Source organism: Balaenoptera borealis, assembly GCF_965194805.1.
Source record: "Balaenoptera borealis genome assembly, chromosome: X".
NCBI lineage: Eukaryota > Metazoa > Chordata > Mammalia > Artiodactyla > Balaenopteridae > Balaenoptera > Balaenoptera borealis.
Window position 1 is genome coordinate 69,552,586 of NC_138881.1, and position 19,671 is coordinate 69,572,256.

A 19,671-nucleotide genomic window follows, 5' to 3' on the forward strand; every position below is an offset into this window, starting at 1 on the left:
GTTCCTTCACCGGTAAAATGGAGATGATAAAATCTACCTCATAGTGTGATATAGCTGGATAATACCTGCTCACAAGGAATCAATATTTGATTTTCAGTTATTTTGTGAACTGGAGGTTAAACATAGCCATTATTAAAAACTGAATCATTTAAACTTAATATAAAATAAATTGTATTAAAGAAAAAGTGAATAAATACTTAAAACTCATTACTTTTTCCTAGTACAATAAGCCTAAGGACACCACGAATAAACCTGCAGTCTGACAAAATCAGACTTCCTGGTCCATTGCAATGAAAGAGATCACACACCAGAGGAATCATGGGGCATCTCCCAAACAAAGGAGAAGATGGAGTTACAGAATTTTGGAGATAGATTTATGGAGCTTAAGTGAAATTTAAATGAAAGAGTGTTTTGAGAGTCTCAAAGCAAAGCAGAGTTGCATGTAAAGGGACCAACCTCATGTATGGACAGCAACGTGGACTCAGGGTCCTGTTTCCTTAGAAATATAATGTTAAGATAGATGTGGGATGTTATGCTAGAAACTCTTCATCTGAATCTCTTTACCTGAGCTGGAAATCAAGGTTGCTTCTCTTGGTCAAAGTGACTTAGATTTCATAGACAAGAGTAGGATATTTCATTATTAATGATATAATTACAAACAAACAAGTTTCTAAAGTCTTTTAGGGAACAGTGTTCTCTAGTGAGTAAGACAGCAGTAGACACTCAAAGAAGGGGGACAATATGACATTTTACAGTTGCAGATGTTGGTGGGAAAAGCATTGATTTCTCTTAACATTGTAGCTGGCTTTATCTCTGTCTTTTATTCCAGCATGATGAATAGCAGGGAGGATTTTTATAGCCCAAGTTAATGTTTATTTTCTACACTTCTTAATTATTTTACTATTATCTATGTTCATAAGGTCATCTATTCTATCCGTATGATGGAAATACTATACGATGGTGTGCTACTGCACATGTCTTCCCAAATCTGAATTCAATGACACCATGCTGCTAGCTTGAAATTGACCATAGTGGAATATTTGTACCACAGAAACCAGAAACATTACATATCAGGGGTCTTTTTCTCTCCCAGACAGCTGGTTGTTAAGTATTTACCAGCACCTCAATGTTCATAAGGTTATGTGAGGATTGCAAAAGTTAATACATGCCAAGTGCTTACAATTGGGCCTGAACCCATAGTAAACACTGAAGAAAAGTTAGTTGTTGTTGTTATCAGTAGTATGAGGAGGTGAAGAAGAAGGAAGAATAGTAGTAGTAGTAGTAGTAGTAATAATTAAGAGACACACCTATAAGGATTTATTAACATTTTATTCTAGGCAGAATTCTAAGATGGCCCCCAAGATCCTTGCTCCTTTATGTAGGTCCTGAATAATCCCAGGGACTATGATAGATCTTGCTCCTATGATTAGGTTGTGTTATATGGCACAACTGATTTTTTTTAACGTTTTCTTCTTTTTTTAATTGTGGTAAAATATACATAACAAAATTTATCATTTTAAGCAATTTATTTATTTATTTTTATTTTTTTAACATCTTTATTGGAGTATAATTGCTTTACAATGGTGTGTTAGTTTCTGCTTTATAACAAAGTGAATCAGTTATACATATACATATGTTCCCATATCTCTTCACTCTTGCGTCTCCCTCCCTCCCACCTTCCCTATCCCACCCCTCTAGGTGGTCACAAAGAACAGAGCTGATCTCCCTGTGTTATGTGGTTGCTTCCCACTAGCTATCTATTTTACGTTTGGTAGTGTATATATGTCCATGCCACTCTCTCACTTTGTCACATCTTACCCTTCCCTCTCCCCATATCCTCAAGTCCATTCTCTAGTAGCTCTGTGTCTTTATTCCCGTCTTGCCACTAGGTTCCTCATGACCTTTTTTTTTTTTTATCCCTTAGATTCCATATATATGCGTTAGCATACTGTATTTGTTTTTCCCTTTCTGACTTACTTCACTCTGTATGACAGACTCTAACTCCATCCACCTCACTACAAATAACTCCATTTCGTTTCTTTTTATGGCTGAGTAATATTCCATTGTATATATGTGCCACATCTTCTTTATCCATTCATCTGTCGATGGACATTTAGGTTGCTTCCATGTCCTGGCTATTGTAAATAGTGCTGCAATGAACATTTTGGTACATGACTCTTTTTGATTTATGGCTTTCTCAGGGTATATGCCCAGTAGTGGGATTGCTGGGTCATATGGTAGTTCTATTTTTAGTTTTTTAAAGAACCTCCATACTGTTCTCCATAGTGGCTGTATCAATTTACAATCCCACCAGCAGTGCAAGAGTGTTCCCTTTTCTCCACACCCTCTCCAGCATTGATTGTTTCTAGATTTTTTGCTGATGGCGATTCTGACAGGTGTGAGATGATATCTCATTATAGTTTTGATTTGCATTTCTCTAATGACTAATGATGTTGAGCATTCTTTCACGTGTTTGTTGGCAATCTGTGTATCTTCTTTGGAGAAATGTCTGTTTAGGTCTTCTGCCCATTTTTGGATTGGGTTGTTTGTTTTTTTGTTATTGAGCTGCATGAGCTGCTTGTAAATTTTGGAGATTAATCCTTTGTCAGTTGCTTCATTTGCAAATATTTTCTCCCATTCTGATGGTTGTCTTTTGGTCTTGTTTATGGTTTCCTTTGCTGTGCAAAAGCTTTTAAGTTTCATTAGGTCCCATTTGTTTATTTTTTTTTTTAATTTCCATTTCTCTAGGAGCTGGGTCAAAATTGAACAATTCAGTGACATTAGGTACATTCACATTATTGTGCAACCATCACCACTATCCATCTCCAGAATTTTTCATCATCCCAAACTGTGAATGCTTTCTTTGTAATTTGTTTTTTTTTATTTGGTCGCGTCAGGTCTTTTTTTTTCTTTCTTTTTTAACACCTTTATTAGAGTATAATAGCTTTACAATAGTGTGTCTGTTTCTGCTTTCTTTTTTTTTTTTTAACATCTGGATTGGAGTATAATTGCTTTACAATGGTGTGTTAGTTTCTGCTTTATAACAAAGTGAATCAGTTATACATATACATATGTCCCCATATCTCTTCCCTCTTGCATCTCCCTCTCTCCCACCTTCCCTCTCCCACCCCTCTAGGTAGTCACACAGCACCGAGCTGATCTGCCTGTGCGATGCACCTGCTTCCCACTAGCTATCTATTTTACTTTTGGTAGTGTATTTATGTCCATACCACTCTCTCACTTTGTCCCAGCTTACCCTTCCCCCTCCCCCTATCCTCAAGTTCGTTCTCTAGTAGGTCTGTGTCTTTATTCCCATCTTGCCCCTAGGTTCTTCTGACCATATTTTTTTCTTTTATTTTTTTTAGACTCCATATATATGTGTTAGCATACGGTATTTGTTTTTCTCTTTCTGACTTACTTCACTCTGTATGACAGTCTCTAGGTCCATCCACCTCACTAAAAATAACTAAGTTTCGTTCCTTTTTATGGCTGAGTAATATCCCATTGTATATATGTGCCACATCTTCGTTATCCATTCATCTGTTGATGGACACTTAGGTTGCGTCCATGTCCTGGCTATTGTAAATAGAGCTGCAATGAACATTTTGGTGCATGACTCTTTTTGATTTATGGTTTTCTCAGGGTATATGTTGAGTAGTGGGATTGCTGGGTCGTATGGTAGTTCTATTTTTAGTTATTGAAGGAACCTACATACTGTTCTCCATAGTGGCTGTATCAATTTACATTCCCACCAACAGTGCAAGAGGGTTCCCTTTTCTCCACACCCTCTCCAGCATTTATTGTTTGTAGATTTTTTGCTGATGGCGATTCTGACAGGTGTGAGATGATATCTCATTGTAGTTTTGATTTGCATTTCTCTAATGATTAATGAGGTTGAGCATTCTTTCATGTGTTTGTTGGCAATCTGTATATCATCTTTGGAGAAATGGCTTCACAGGCGAATTCTATTAAACATTTAGAGAAGAGCTAACACCTATCCTTCTCAAACTCTTCCATAATATAGCAGAGGGAGGAGCACTCCCCAACTCATTCTACGAGGCCATCATCACTCTGATACCAAAACCAGACAAAGATGTCACAAAGAAAGGAAACTACAGGCCAATATCACTGATGAACATAGATGCAAAAATCCTCAACAAAATACCAGCAAACAGAATGCAACAGCACATTAAAACGTTCACACATTATGATCAAGTGGGGTTTATCCCAGGAATGCAAGGATTCTTCAATATACGCAAATCAATCAATGTGATACAACATATTAACAAATTGAAGGAGAAAAACCATATAATCATCTCAATAGAAGCAGATAAATCTTTTGACAAAATTCAACACCCATTTATAATAAAAACCGTGAAGAAAGTAAGCATAGAGGGAACTTTCCTCAACATAATAAATGCCATATATGACAAACCCACAGTCAACATCGTCCTCAATGGTGAAAAACAGAATCCATTTCCACTAAGATCAGGAACAAGACAATTTTACCCACTCTCACCAGTATTATTCAACATAGTTTTGGAAGTTTTAACCACAGCAATCAGAGAAGAAAAAGAAATAAAAGGAATATAAATTGGAAAAGAAGAAGTAAAGCTGTCACTGGTTGCAGATGACATGATACTAAACATAGAGAATCCTAAAGATGCTACCAAAAAACTACTAGACGTAATCAATGAATTTGGTAAGGTAGCAGGATACAAAATTAATGCACAGAAATCTCTTGCATTCCTATACACTAATTATGGAAAGTGAAATTAAGAAAACACCCCCATTTACCATTGCAACAAAAAGAATAAAATATCTCGGAGTAAACCTACTTAAGGAGACAAAGACCTGTACGCAGAAAATTATGACACTGATGAAAGAAATTAAAGATGATACAAATAGATGGAGAGATATACCATGTTCTTGGATTGGAAGAATCAACATTGTGAAAATGACTCTACTACCCAAAGCAATCTACAGATTCAATGCAATCCTTATCACACTACCACTGGCATTTTTCACAGAACTAGAAAATAAAATTTCACAGTTTGTATGGAAACAGAAAAGACCCCCAATAGCCAAAGCAATCTTGAGAAAGAAAAGTGGAGCTGGAGGAATCAGGCTCCCTGACTTCAGACTATATTACAAAGCTACAGTAATCAAGACAGTATGGTACTGGCACAAAAACAGAAATATAGATCAATGGAACACGATAGAAAGCCCAGAGATAAACCCACACACATATGGTCAACTTATCTTTGATAAAAGAGGCAAGAATATACAGTGGAGAAAAGACAGCCTCTTCAATAAGTGGTGCTGGAAAAACTGGACAGCTACATGTAAAAGAATGAAATTAGAACACTCCCTAACACCATACACAAAAATAAACTCAAAATGGATTAAAGACCTAAATGTAAGGCCAGACACTATAACTCTTAGAGGAAAACATAGGCAGAACACTCTATGACATAAATCACAGCAAGATCCTTTTTGACCCACCTCCTAGAGAAATGGAAATAAAAACACAAATAAACAAATGGGACCTAATGAAACTTAAAAGTTTTTGCACAGCAAAGGAAACCATAAACAAGACGAAAAGACAACCCGCAGAATGAGAGAAAATATTTGCAAATGAAGCAACTGACAAAGGATTAATCTCCAAAACATACAAGCAACTCATGCAGCTCAATATTAAAAAAACAAACAACCCCATCCAAAAATGGACAGAAGGCACAATTAATTTTAAGATACGGAGATTATCTGAATGGACCTGATCTATTCTTATGAGCACTTTATTTCTGAGTTTATATGTCATAGACAGAGCAAGTGAAAACTTTGAAGCATGAGAAGGATTTGATGTATCTTTGCTGGCTTTAATATTGAAGGGGGGGCTTCCCTGGTGGCGTAGTGGTTTAGAGTCTGCCTGCCAATACAGGGGACACGGGTTTCAGCACTGATCTGGGAGGATCCCACATGCTGCATAGCAGCTGGGCCTGTGAGCCACAATTACTGAGCCTGCGCGTCTGGAGCCTGTGCTCTGCAACAAGAGAGGCCATGATAGTCAGAGGCCCGTGCACCGCGATGAAGAGTGGCCCCCGTTTGCCACAACTAGAGAAAGCCCTTGCACAGAAACGAAGACCCAACACAGCCATAAAAAAAAAATTAATTAATTAATAAAAAAAGTCTTTCATTGTCAGATTAATGGCTTAAAGTTCAAATTATAAAAAAAAAAAAGATTGAAGGGGGTATGTGTCAAAGAATGTGGGTGGCCTCTAGGAACTAAAAGCAGTCTCTGGCTAATAGCCAGCAAGGAAATAGGAACCTCAGTTCTACAACTGCAAGGCAATGAACTCTGTCAACAATGAGAATGAGTTTGGAAGTGGATTTCCCCTAAATCTCCCATATAAAAACTCAGTCTGTACAACACCTTGACCTCAGCCTGTGGACAAAACTCAGTCAGGTCCCTCCAGTCTTCTACCTTAAAGAACTATGAAGTGATAAAAGGATTTTATTTTAAGATACTAAATTTGTGGTGATTTGTTACACAAAAATAATTTTAAAAACTAAATAGTCTTCCTCATAATTATTTCTTTTTTGTTATTTCTTTGGTTTCCCCAGTGCCAGCTGTAGTAAATTCCTTAAAGTAAAATGTCTATGTACTGTTCATGAGAGCAGCATAAAGGGGCCAGAGGAGCAAAATGCACCAGAAAAATATAAGAATCCTCCTTGCACCCCTTTTCCCACCCTCAACATTTCTAAGTTTAGAGCACAGGCAAAGAATAGAGGAGGGGAGGAACCTTATATCTTCTCACCATATAGATGAGTGAATTCCCTCCTTCTAGAATGTGGTTCCCTGAACTGGGGTGAACTGTGCTCTGGGGTGAAGCTCAGTTTCTCCAAGATAGTACCACAACCTCTATCTCTTCAAACTCCACTGACTAAGACATGAATTCCACTTCAGAGCTAAGTTTGAGAAAATAAGAGAAGGACACCGCTGGGTAGAGTGGTAAGTATTAGCCCCTAAAGTAGCAGAAAGTTGGCCCCATGTAGCATCCTAAAGCCTCATACAAGAAAGGAAGAAGGATAGGAAGGGGAACAGTGCCTTTTAATCTAAGTTTGAGTCCTGAGGCTGTGCAATAGAGAAACTGTGTGGAGTTTCCCAACAGATATACAGTAAATCACCTCAACTTCACTTATTGTAAGTATTAAATAAGATAATTTACATTAAAGAGATTGGCACGCAGTAGTTGCTGGTTTTCCCATTCACTTACTTTTTACCAAATATTACTACTACAAGACCAGATCAAGATGGCAGAGGAGTAGGATGCGGAGCTCACCTTCTCCCCACAGATACATCAAAAATACATCTACATGTGGAAAGACTCTCACAGAACATGTACTGAACGCTGACAGAAGACTCCAGGGCAAGAAAATCTCCACGTAACTGGTTAGGGCAAAAGAAAAAAAAAAAGATAGAAAAAGGAATTAGGACAGGATGTGCACTTCTGGGAGGGAGCTGTGAAAGAAGAAAGGTTTCCGGACACTAGGAAGTCCCCTTACTAGTGGTGATAGAGAAAGCTTCAGAGCCTTAGAGGAGAGTGCAGCAACAGGTGTGCAGAGGGCAGAGCAGAGAGAGACCTGCACTGAGGATCAGTGCTGACTGGCACTCCCCAGCCTGAGATGTTTGTCCATTCACTCACTGGAGCGGGTGGGGCTGGGTACTGAGGCTTGAGCTCCTGAGTGGGCAAGGGTGTAGTGTGCCACAACTGAGGGAGTCCAGGAAGAAGCCTGGGCCTGCCAGAGAAGTAAGTTACCATTTTAGGGGGCATGCAAGGAGAGGAGCAAGCCTGCCATAGGAGCTTCTTTCTCTGCATGCTCACAGGTGGCAGGGCAACACCTACATGAGCTCCAGGGGCAGGTGCAAGCTGTGGGCTGCCATCTCAGACTCCATAGGCTGATGCAGATGGCTGCTGCTGCCGCCGCCCCTGTGAATAGGGATGAAGGTCACTAACCCAACCTTCCTGGGAGCCAGCACAACTCACCAATGACAAGGGTCCCATGATCCAGACCCAATTTCCATGGGAGTGCACACAGACCACTTCTGCTCTGAGGGCCCCACGACACAGAACCAACCACTGCCCCCACCTCCCTGGGGGGTGCACAACCTGCTGCCACTTCCTAGGGTCCTACAATCTGGGGCCAACTTCCCCAGGGACGCCCCACCCTCGCTGCTGCAGCTGCATAGGGACACACTACTGGAGCCAACCGCTGCACCCTCCTTCCTGGGAGCATGTACCTCTGCACCTGCACACCCCCTATCAAGGGGATAAGAGTGAACACACACTGAAGAAAGTGACAGCAAGCATCCAAACCAAAAACAGCCCTCACGTCAAAAAAATATTAAACCCACACAAGCTACACAGGGATGCTCCCACTTATAAATAGGCCTCCAAGACTACAGTAGATAATTGTTTCTCCTAAACTCACAGAGTAAGAGAAATATAAGCAAAATGAAGAAGCAGAGGAACCACTCTCAGTTAAAAGACCAAGAAAATTCCCCTGAAGGAACAAATAATGAAACAGATCTCTTCAGTCTAATAGACACAGAGTTCAAAAATGAGGTAATGAAAATACTGAAGGAATTAAGAAAGGCTATCAAAAGAAATACAGATTACTGAAAAAAGGAACTAGAAACTATAAGAAGGAGCCAAGCAAAATTAGAAAAATTCATTTTCTGAGATGAAAGCTGAGCTTAAGGCAGTGAATAGCAGAATGAATAATGCAGAAGAAAGAATAAGTGACCTGGAAGATAGACTAATGGAAATTACCCAATGAAAACAGCAAACAGAAAGCCAAATGAAAAAAAAAAAAAAATGAAAGCAATATAAGAGACTGATGGGATAATATAAAGTGGGCCAATCTATGCATAATAAGGATTCCAGAAGGAGAAGAAAGAGAAAAGGGGATTGAAAATGTATTTGAAGAAATTATGGCTGAAAATTTCCTAAATCTAAAGAAGGAAATAGATATCCAGTTACAGGAAGCATAGAGGGTCCCAAACAAGATGAACCCAAATGGACCTACGCCAAGACATATTATAATAAAAATGGAAAAAGTTAAAGAGAAGATTCAAAAAGCAGCGATAGAAAAAGAAAGAGTTCTTTACAAGGGAACCCCCATAAGGCTATCAGTTGATTTCTCTACAGAAAACTTCAGGCCAGAAGCGAGTGGTAAAATATATTCAAAGTCTTGAAAGAGAAAAATCTGCAACCTAGGATACTCTAGCCAACAAGATTATCACTAAGAATAGGAGGAGAAATAATTTCTCAGACAAGCCAAAACTAAAAAAAATAGCAATACTAAACCTATCCTAAAAGAAATATTTAAAGGGCATCTCCAAATAGAAAAGAATCAAGAAGAAATAGGAAGGAGGAAATCACAATTGGAAAGTAAATCACTTAAGTTATCCAGTATGTAGATCAAAGAGAAAAAAAAAAAACCCTCTATGTGAAAGCAATGATAAACACAAGGAACAGCAAAGGGATAAACACAAATATATAAAAAGTGACACCACAATCATAAAATGTGGGGAAAGAGAGTAAGAAAATGAAGTTTTTTTTTTCTTTTTTTTAGAATGTGTTTGAGCCTATATGATTATCAGTCTAAAGCAAGCAGATATAGAAAGAGGTTAACATACTTGAAAAACAGGGCAACCACAAATCAAAAACATACAATAGATTCACAAAAACCTAAAAGAAGAGAACACAAGCATAAAATAAAAAGAAATCAAACCAGAAAAAGAAAGGAACAAAGAAGAAACAAGGAATCAACTGGAAAACAATGTTCAAAATGGCAATAAATACATATGTATCAATAATTACCTTAAGTGTCAATGGACTGAATGCTCCAATCAAAAGACATAGAGTGGCAGACTGGATAAAAAAACAAAAGCCTACAATATGCTTCCTACAAGAGACCCACATTAGGGCAAAGGACACACATAGATTGAAAGTGAGGGGATGGGAAAAGAAATTTCATGCAAACAGAAATGACAAGAAAGCGGGAATTGCAATACTCATTCAGACAAAACAGACTTTAAAACAAAGGCTATAAAGAAGGATAAAGAAGGGCACTAATCTCAGCCATAAAAAGGAATGAAATTATGCTATTTGCAGAGACGTGAATGGACCTAGAGACTGTCATACAGAGTGAAGTAAGTCAGAAAGAGAAAAACAAATATTGTACATTAATGCATACATAAGGAATCTAGAAAAATAGTACAGATGAACCTATTTGCAAACCAGAGACACAGACGTAGAGAACAAACGTATGGACACCAAGAGGGTAAAGGGGGGGTGGGATAAATTGGGGAATTGGGATTGACATGTATACATTACTATGTATAAAATAGATAACTAATGAGAACCTACTGTATAGCACAGGGGAAAAAAAAGAAGGTACAATCTGTTTGTAGGAGATATATTAAGTTAACCTTAAAAATGCATTCCAATATACAGTAGGTGCAGACAAATACCATTTGATTCCACTTATACGAGGTACCTAGAATAGTCAAATTCATAGTCAGAAAGTACATTGGTAGATGCCAGGGGCCAGGGGCTGTGGGGAGGGGGATTCGGAAGTTAGTGTTTAATGGGGAAAAGTTTCAGTTTAGGAAGGTGAAAAATTTGTGGATGACGGTGAGAGTTGCACAACAATGTGAATATACTTAGTGTCACTGAACTGTACAGTTAAATATGATTAAAATAGTATGTTTTATATTATGTGACTTTTACCACAATAAAAAAAAAATTAAAAAAAGGACAGTATATAATGATAAAAGGATCAATACAAGGAGAGGATTTTACACTCATCAATATATATTCACCTAATATAGGAGCACAAAAATATATAAAACAAATACTAACAGACATAAAGTGAGAAATTGATGGAATACAATAATAGTAGGAGACTTTCAAACCCCAATCACATCAATGGACACATCTTCCAGACCAAGAATCAATAAAGCAACAAAGCTCTTAAATGATGCAATAGAACAGTGAGACTTAATTGATATTTTCAGGACACTATATCCAAAAAAAAGCAGGATATACATTCTTTTCAAGTGCACACGGAACATTCTCTAGGATTGACCACATCCTAGGGCACGAAACTAACCACAACAAATTTAAGAGTATAGAAATTATTTCAAGCATCTTCTCTGACCACAATGGCATGAAAGTAGAAATCAACAACAGGAAAAGAAATGAAAAAAAATTACCTGGGTACTAAATAACTTGCTACTAAAAAACCAATGAGTCAATGAGGAAATCAAAAAGGAAATTAAAAAATACATTGAGAGGGCTTCCCTGGTGGCGCAGTGGTTGAGAATCTGCCTGCCAATGCAGGGGATATGGGTTCGAGCACTGGTCTGGGAAGATCCCACATGCCATGGAGCAACTAGGCCCGTGAGCCACAATTACTGAGCCTGCGCATCTGGAGCCTGTGCTCCGCAACAAGAGAGGCCGCGATAGTGAGAGGCTGGCACACTGCGATGAAGAGTGGCTCCCGCTTGCCACAACTAGAGAAAGCCCTTGCACAGAAACGAAGACCCAACACAGCCAAAAATAAATAAATTAATTAAATTAAATTAAAAATTAAAAAAAATACATTGAGACAAATGACAATGAAAAGACAACAATACAAAATCTATGGGATGCAGCCAAAGTAGTTCTTAAAGGGAAGTTGACAGCGATACAGACCTTCATCAAAAAACAAGAAAAATCTCAAGTAAACAACCTAACCTATTGCCTAAAAGAATTTAAAAAGAAGAAACAAAAAAAAACCTAAAGTCAGCCGAAGGAAGGAAATACTAAAGATTAGGGAGGAAATAAATAAAACTGAGATTAAAAAAATAATAACCAAATTAACAAAACCAAGGGCTGGTTCTTTGAAAAGGTAAACAAAATTGACAAACCTCTGCCCAGGCTCACCAAGAAGAACAGAGAGAGAACCTAAATAAACAAAACGAGAAAGGAGAAATCTCAACTGATACCACAGAAATACAAAAAAAAAAAAAATAAGAGAATACTATAAACAATTATATGCCAACAAATTTGACAACCTAGAAGAAATGGACAACTTTCTAGAAACATACATACCACCAAAATTGAATCAAGAAGAAACTGATAATTTGAACAGATTGATCATGAGAAGTGAAATAGAATCTGTAATAAAATAAAAAAACAAAAAAACTTCCTACAAACAAAAGTCCAGGACCAGATGACTTCAAAGGTAAATTCTACCAAACATACGAAGAAGAAGGTATACCGAATCTTCTCAAACTCTTCCCAAAGATTGAAGAGGAGGGAACACTCCCAAAGACATTCTATGAAGCCACCATCAGCCAGATACCAAAACCAGACAAAGACACCACCAAACAAGAAAATTACAGGCCAATATCTTTGATGAATATAGATGCAAAAAATTCTCAACAAAATATTTGCAAATGGAATCCAACAATGCATAAAACAGATCATACACCACAACCAAGTGGGATTCATCCCAGGTTCACAAGGACGGTTCAACATATGCAAATCAATCAATATAATAAACCACATTAACAAAAGTCAAAAACCACATGATCTTCTCAATAGATGCAGAAAAAGCATTTGACAAAATTCAACATCCATTCATGATAAAAACTCTTACCAAAGTAGGAATAGAGGGAACATATCTCAACATAATAAAAGCCATTTATGACAAACCCACAGCCAATATAATATGCAACGGTGAAAAACAGAAAGCCTTCTCACTAGGATCTAGAACAAGACAAGAATGCCCACTCTCACCACTTCTATTCAACATAGATTGGAAGTCCTAGCCACAACAATCAGACAAGAAAAAGAAATAAAAACTATCCACATTGGAAGGGAAGAGGTAAAATTGTCATTATATGCAGATGACATCATACTATATATAGAAAACCCTAAGGACTCCACACAAAAACTACGAGACCTAATAAATGAATTCAGCAAAGTAGCAAGATACAAGATTAACATTCAGAAATCAGTTGCATTCCTTTACACTAACAATGAAATATCAGAAAGGGAATGTAAAAAAACAATACCTTTTCTTAAATAAATTATTTTTTTTAATTTTTTTAACATCTTTATTGGAGTATAATTGCTTTACAGTGTTGTGTTAGCTTCTGCTATACAACAAAGTGAATCAGCTATATCTATACATATATCCCCATACCCCCTCCCTCTTGGACCTCCCTCCCACCCTCCCTATCCCACCCCTCTAGGTGGTCACAAAGCACTGAGCTGATCTCTCTGTGCTCTGCAGCTGCTTCCCACTAGCTATCTATTTTACACATGGTACTGTATATATGTCAATGCTACTCTCTCACTTTGTCCCAGCTTACGCTTCACCATCCCCGTGTCCTCAAGCCCATTCTCTATGCCAGTGTCTTTATTCCTGTCCTGCCCCTAGGTTCATCAGAACTATTTTTTTTTTAGCTTCCATATATATGTGTTAGCATATTTGTTTTTCTCTTTCTGACTGACTTTGCTCTGTATGACACACTCTATGTCCATCCACCTCACTACAAATAACTCAATTTCATTTCTTTTTATGGCAGAGTAATATTCCATTGTATATATGTGCCACATCTTCTTTATCCATTCATCTGTCAATGGACACTTAGGTTGCTTCCATGTCCTGGCTATTGTAAATAGTGCTGCAATGAACATTTTGGTACATGACCCTTTTTGAATTATGGTTTTCTCAGGGTATATGCCCAGTCGTGGGATTGCTGGGTCATATTGTAGTTCTATTTTTAGTTTTTTAGGTACATGACTCTTTTTACTATAAACATGTGGTACATGACTCTTTTTGAATTATGGTTTTGTCACAGTATATGCCCAGTAGTGGTATTGCTGGGTCATATGGTAGTACTATTTTTAGTTTTTTAAGGAACCTCTATAAAAAATTTTACAAACAATAAATTCTGGAGAGGGTGTGGAGAAAAGGGAACCCTCTTGAACTGTTGGTGGGAATGCAAATTAACAATACCTTTTAAAATTGCACCCCAAAAATTAAAATACTTAGGAATAAAACTGATGAAGGAGGTGAAAGACATATACGCTAAGAACTATAAAACATTAATAAAGGAAATAAAACAGAATTCAAGGAAATGGAAAGGTATCCCATGTTCTTGGATTGGAAGAATTAATATTGTTAAAATGGCCATAATACCCAAAACAATCTACAAATTTAATGTGATCCCTATCAAATTACCCATGAAATTTTTCACAGAAGTAGAACAAATAATCCAGAAATTTATATGGAACCATAAAAGACCCAGAATTGCTAGAGCAATACTGAGGAAAAAAAAAAAAAGCAGTAGGCATAACTCACCCAGACTTCAGACAATAGTACAAAGCTACAGTAATCATAACAGTGTGGTATTTGTACAAAAACAGACATATAGATCAATGGAACACAATAGAGAGCCCAGAAATAAACCCGCACACCTACGGTCAATTAATCTTCGACAAAGGAAGCAAGAATATAAAATGGGAAAAAGACAATCTCTTCAGCAAGTGGTGCTGGGAAAGTTGGACAGCTGTATGTAAATCAATGAAGTTAGAACACACCCTCACACCATGCATACAAATAAACTCAAATTGCTTAAAGACTTAAACATAAGCCAAGACACCATAAAACTCCTAGAAGAGAACATAGGCAAAACATTCTCTGACATAGATAGTACCAATGTTTTCTTAGGTCAGTCTCCCAAGGCAATAAAAATAAAACAAAAGTAAACAAAGGGGACCTACTCAAATTTACAAGCTTCTGCACAGCAAAGGAAACAATTAAAAAAAGCGAAAAGACAACCTATCGAATGGGAGAAAATATTTGCAAATGAGGCGACACACAAGGGCTTAATCTCCAAAATATACAAATAACTCATATAACTCAACAACAAAAAAACAAATAACCCAATCGAAAAATGGGCAGAAGACCTTAATACATTTCTCCAAAGAAAACATACAGATGGCCAGTAGGAACATGAAAAGATGCTCAACATCACTAATTACTAGAGAAATGTAAATCAAAACTACAATGAGGTACCACCTCACACGGGTCAGAATGGCCATTATTAAAAAGTCTACAAATAGAAAATGCTGGAGAGGATATGGAGGAAAGGGAACCCTCCTACACTGTTGGTGGGAATGTAAGTTGGTACAGCCACTATGGAAGACAATATACAGTTTCCTCAGAAAACTAAAAATGTAATTACTATATGTTCCAGCAATCCCATTCCTGGGAATATATGCAGAAAAAACTATAATTCAAAAAGATATATGCACCCCTATTTTTATAGCAGCACTGTTCACAATAGCCAAAACATGGAAATAACCTAAATGTCCATTGACAGATGAATGGATAAAGAAGATGTGGTACATATATACGATGGAATACTACTCAGCCATAATAAAGAATGAAATAATGCCATTTACAGCAACATGGATGCAAAAGTCAGAAAGAGGACAAATATCATATGATATCACTTATATGTGGTATCTTTAATATGACACAAATGAACCTATCTGCAAAACAGAAACAGACTCATAGACATAGAGAACAAACTTGTGTTTGCTGAGGGGGAGGGATGGTTTGGGAATTTGGGATTGGTTGATGCAAATTTTTACATTTAGAATGGATAAACAACAAGGTCCTAATGTATAGCACAGGGAACTATATTGAATAGCCTGTGATAAACCATAATGGAAAAGAATATTAAAAAATGAATGTATACAAATACTACTACTATTACATACTACATCCTACCTACTACTACTACTATTTAAATAATTCTTTGTAATTTATCAAGTACTTTTATATATCACCCAAGATCACGCCATGAGTTAGGATAACAGCTGTGTCTAAAGTTCATGTCTCCAAGGCTAAATATTATAGCAGGGTAATAACAATACCAGTAATAACTACCATTAATTGAACACCTTATATGTGGCACCACTGTATTAATACTTTCACGTTGGTTACCTCCCATCCTTTCAACAAACCTGTGGGGAAGGACTTATTGCCTTTGTTTACTAAATGAGAAATTTGGGGCTTACAAAACAAAAGTAAGTGTCAGAGCTTGAGGATGTGTCTGTTGGACTAAAGAAAAATCTCTCTTCTATACTGCCACACTTACTCACTGATGCCTCAGTATTAATGAGCTTTGTTCTGTTTTTTCCTGGTAGAAGCAAGGAGGATTACTATAAATAGGACTAGAAAGGAGGGTGGGGAACTGAAGGTAATGTTCTTTTTTTCTATTTTTCCTAAGCCTGATTCTACCTGTTATATATAAAGATTGTGCAGAATATTGAAAAAGTAATCAATAATCATATATTTCTGACACAAAAATATTTATATCCCTACAACTTTAAGTACTTAATGGTAAGTATTGATAGGTATTATTATCTTTATTTTACCAGTGAAGAAGGAAATTTATCCCAGGTCACATAGTAACTAAGTGGCTTGGGATCAGGTATGAGTTGCTCAAAAGTTCAGATGCTTAACCTTAACTGACACTGCACTGATTCTCCTTGGATTACACACTCAGAATTCTTGGTAGCAGCACTAGTCCATGATAAAGTGGTCATCAACTTTTAAAGCAGGTGGATCTGCATATAATTAACATGTTTTACCTGCATATCAGATTCTCATCACGGAGTATAACCAGGAACTTAGTGTTGCTCAACATTTTCAAATTCTGAATAGAAAGAGCTTATACTTACAGAGAAGTCCCTAGAAGTCCCTTTTTTTCCCTTGGATGCTTTGCAGTCTATTGCTGGCTTAAGCAAGACCTCCAGAGAAATGTGAATATGGACTACAGGGTTACTTTATTTTGACCAAGTATAGCTCAATAATAATTTGGGGGGAAGATCACTTTGGCTTTATGGCATCAATTTACAGTAAGCAATATTAATAGAAATAGGCCTTAAGAAACATGTTACTGTGTTTACTATGGAGGTGCTGTTGATGATATCGCTCACAACATACTCTTCAAGACTGCTCATAAAAAGACTAGTTTTCTGATCTTTGTAGCAATAGTTTTCTGATCTCAGTAGCAATAACTCTGCTTCTATATTTGTCATTTATATAATGTGAATCATACAACTGATAAGGTTTCCTTCTTTGCATTGAAAGCTTAAAAGTTCAGAATCAAATTTGTAGCTCATGTTTAGCAAATGTGAAGAACTTTTCAAGCATGCAGTTTGCATGCTAACTGCATTCAGACATTCTTTATTCAGTCACTGCTATCTCCTCATTTCCAAAACCATATACTCTTTCCAAGCTTCACAGAGTCAGTATGTGTAGTGGTTACAACCATGGCTTCTACAATTAGATTGCCTGAGTTTGAATCTACTTTCTGTCACTTACTATGTGACCATGAACAAAGTATTTACATACTCTGGACCTCAGTTTCTGCATTTGTTGAGTCGACATAATAGTACTTACCTCCTAGAGTTGTTATGAGTATTATATTGAGGTAATATATGTAAAGTGCTTAGAACAGAGCCTGAAATTCAGTACCTCTGCATTGTATAACTCCAGTGGATGCCATTAACATAGAATGCAGTGTGAATGGTAACGCCTTGATTTGGACAGTATGGTGGCTCTGCTGACACATAGTGAGTGCCATATACATCTTAGCTATTGTTATTGCTAACACATGCTCATAAAGCAGAGTTTTATCGGAAAAAATAAATGGGATTTTACCTATTTCCCTGTCTCTGTGTTTCCACAGAAGAAGGTGGGTGCATAAAAATTCAGGCTGTCAGACAACTTTCTAAAACTTTCATGCAAGGCTGCCTTTCCACCTCTAAATAGAGCCAGGTGCAATCCCATTGTGTACTAGGTTAGTGAGGTGGGAGCAGCATGTGACATCCAAGTATTATATGTAAATATGCTAAGTAGACCATTTCATCAGACTTGTTATTCTAACTTTAAACAGCAAATACCACATAAGGAAAATTTTTTTTGGCCTGTACCCACAAACTTTCTTAAGAGTTTTAAGGGATTCTAATGAAAGGGTTGTATTGAGTTAGACCTAACATTTTTGGTTCTTTGTTTTAAAGTCTCATTTCAAATTGAGAAGATATTTAAAAGTTTAATGTCAAATAAGCATGTACTTCTAACATCATGTACCACCACCACCACCAATACTACTTTCTTTAATTTGCTTAGTCTAAAAAACTGCCTGACAATAATCATCTTGAATGACAGAAATATGAGAATGCAGAGGAAGATTTGGAGGGTTTTGGAAAACACATGAATGTCTAAATATTAAAATAAAAATATAGGGCTTCCCTGGTGGTGCAGTGGTTAATAATCTGCCTGCAAATGCAGGAGACACGGGTTCGATCTCTGGTCCGGGAAGATCCCACATGCCACGGAACAACTAAGCCCGTGCGCCACAACTACTGAGCCTTCATTCTAGAGCCTGCAAACCACAACTACTGAAGCTCGCGTGCCTAGAGCCTGTGCTCTACAACAAGAGAAGCCACCGCAATGAGAAGCCCATGCACCGCAACGAAGAGTAGTCCCCACTCGCTGCAACTAAAGAAAGCTCGCACACAGCAGCGAAGACCCAACACGGCCAAAAATAAATAAATAAATTTATAAAAAAATAAAAATATAAAATAAATATGTATATATATAGTAACTTTAGTGATATAATAGTTCCACTTCAGATGAAAGCAGATCTTAGAGAAGAGGGTTTTCTCTTTAGAAGACATAGAATAGATCTGCAGGCAAACACACAAGCCTCATACTTTCCAAAGGATATTCCATATTTTAGCAAGCAGGCAAGGAGAGGCTATAGTAGAAGGGATCACTGTACTCCCATTCCCTTTGGATTGATTGAGTAACCTTAAAGTATTTCATAGGGAGGAGTGAATGACCACTTGGCTTTACTCTCAGTCAAAATTAAACTCTAATTGGTTAAATGTGAGCTTCTATCTTCAAATTGTTCCTGGCTCATAAATATTAGAGCAGTGCCTCTGTCTACCATTTGCAAGATCAGGAATCAAAAATTGGCTGCCTCAGTTTTTCAGCCAAATTGCCAACTTTTTCTCCATAAGTCTCAAGACCCTCCTATATTGTCTACTCCACTTTCAGTCAAAGACAAAACAAAGAAAGAAGCTAAAATAAAGCATTTCAAAACCCAATTTACCCATAAGTCCAGGGAAACTGTTGAGCTTCTTGTTCTAAGCCTTACACTAGGGAACTCTGTGGGAAAATGATTCCAAATAGGAGTTTTGGTAATTGAATATGAATCCTATCTTAAACCCCCATAGCAGAATATCAACAACCTATACTCTCAGGTTCAAAAAAAAATAAAGCAAATCAAGGAAGCTCATGATGTCACCATTTACTTCTCCTGGACTATGATGCTTTCATTCCTTCTCCAAATATTTATTGAATATTTATTGTATTCAAAACACTGATCAGCCAACTGATTTCATAATCTCTACCTCCTAAGAGTAAAAATGGAACTCATACTTAAATAATCTGGCTAACTGTTTATTCAATTTTGCTTAAAGACATTGAAATAATTTTTGAAAAGAAGATCTCACTCAATGT

The 19,671-nt window shown here is 37.1% G+C and overlaps 1 long non-coding RNA gene across 1 annotated transcript in view; it reads right to left on the reverse strand.

The window, feature by feature from the left end:
- Nucleotides 1–1,536: 1,536 nt before the first annotated feature.
- The window catches only part of LOC309620811, a 114,281-nt gene continuing 96,146 nt past the window's right edge, over nt 1,537–19,671 (reverse strand). Inside the window, exon 2 of the long non-coding RNA XR_014239658.1 lies at nt 1,537–4,999. This is a non-coding gene — a long non-coding RNA (uncharacterized lncRNA). The remainder of the gene's footprint in view (nt 5,000–19,671) is intronic.